A 1,612-nucleotide genomic window follows, 5' to 3' on the forward strand; every position below is an offset into this window, starting at 1 on the left:
GGACCAGTGAGTGAGAGTGGTTGATCGTAGGTCAATTGAGATTGTTGGGCTGGATAAGGTGGATAGTGATAGCGAAAAGGTTGATTGCTTTGCTGAAAATGATTAACCCTAGGTGGTTGATTGAATCCGGGATTTGGTGGACGAGCTGGGTATTGGATGTAACAGACTAAACCATCAGGGTTTTCGTACTCAACTTGATATTCTTCAGTAGGTTGCGGGTTGGTACAATTAACACAAGCCTGAGCTTGGTTAACCTGTTACGACTGCATCTTTAGTTCTTCTAGTTGTTTAGCAAGAGATTCCATCTTATCCGTGAGGGATTTGATGGCCTCCGTTTGATTGCTAAGTGCAGAGAGTGGGGCAGATGATGAAGTTGTTTCACCACTGTTCCAGTCATGATGATGCATTGTCATGTTCTCGAGCAATTCCCATGCTTCGTCTGCGGATTGGTTAATCAGATTCCCTTGAGCTGCTGCATCAATTGTCGTCCTATGATTTACCGTAAGACCATTGTAGAAGGTACAGATTTGGGCTGATCGTTCTAGCTGGTGATTAGGGCATTTCTTCAGCAGGGTTTTGAATCGCTCCCATGCTGGGTAAAGAGATTCATCATAATTTTGTTTGAAGTTAATGATGTCATCCTTCAGTTTGGTTTGTTTAGAAGGAGGGAAATATTTCGTTAGGAATTTAGTAGCCATCTCCGTCTGTGACGTGATGGAATCTTTTTCCAGTCTTTCGAACCAAGTTTGAGAATGATAAGTGAGAGAATAGGGGAACAAGTATAGTCGGACTATATCTTGTCCTATCTCTGGCTGTTTGTAGGAGTTCGAAAGAGATATGAATTTATCAAGGTGAGAATTAGGATCGTCATTCGGTAATCCATGAAACTGACAGGTATTATGGATGAGTTGGATGATGTGATCTAATCTAATTTAATCTTGGGTAGTTTAAAGTAATCTAAGGTAATCTAATTTAATTAACTAACTATCCTATGGTTGAATATGTGTTTGGGGCTAGATACTGATTCCCAGGTAATTCGCTAACAGAGCTCCGCATAAACTATTCAACAAACCAAGTGGCCATGCCGACTACGGAGAGGTAGGATCTTTTTGGTCCCAATATAATTAGCGACTGTTCGGAAAATCTAATAACCAAGTCCGTGTATAATTGACTTTCTTAGACACCACTAAATGCTTGTGAAAAAGTTTGTTAGGGAGCAGTATCTCCTGATACCAGTTCCCCGGTAGCGGTGCCAAAAACATAGTATCCTCCCATGATATGGCCGAAACGGACGGTTTTTATTCGCGCGGTTTTGTCAGGCCGCGGCTCGCCAGGGTCAGCCACTCGTGGGAGGAAGGTAGTGCTTTAAATTTATATTTAGCGAGGCCTAAATCTTACTACTCCTTATAAGTAAGGGAAGTATGACCTAGGGTCGTATTTTTGAGATATCAATAGAATCGAACCTATATTTAAGCCTAAGATAGTTAGGGAGTAGTGAATATTTATTTTTGGTTTTCTAATTTATAAGACAGATAAAGTAAATGTGATAAATTTCGTAATTCAGATAAGGTTAAAGTGAGTGCATACTATGACTTCATCAGTTATTCTGCCA

The 1,612-nt window shown here is 40.5% G+C and overlaps 1 non-coding gene across 1 annotated transcript; it reads left to right on the forward strand.

Annotated features, from left to right (window-relative positions):
* Nucleotides 1-543: 543 nt before the first annotated feature.
* Nucleotides 544-650, forward strand: LOC139851115 (small nucleolar RNA R71). Its single transcript, XR_011760475.1, has one exon. It is a non-coding gene; the product is annotated as a small nucleolar RNA R71 (small nucleolar RNA).
* Nucleotides 651-1,612: the final 962 nt, after the last annotated feature.

The sequence above is a fragment of the Rutidosis leptorrhynchoides genome, chromosome 5, assembly GCF_046630445.1.
Source record: "Rutidosis leptorrhynchoides isolate AG116_Rl617_1_P2 chromosome 5, CSIRO_AGI_Rlap_v1, whole genome shotgun sequence".
Classification (NCBI taxonomy): domain Eukaryota; kingdom Viridiplantae; phylum Streptophyta; class Magnoliopsida; order Asterales; family Asteraceae; genus Rutidosis; species Rutidosis leptorrhynchoides.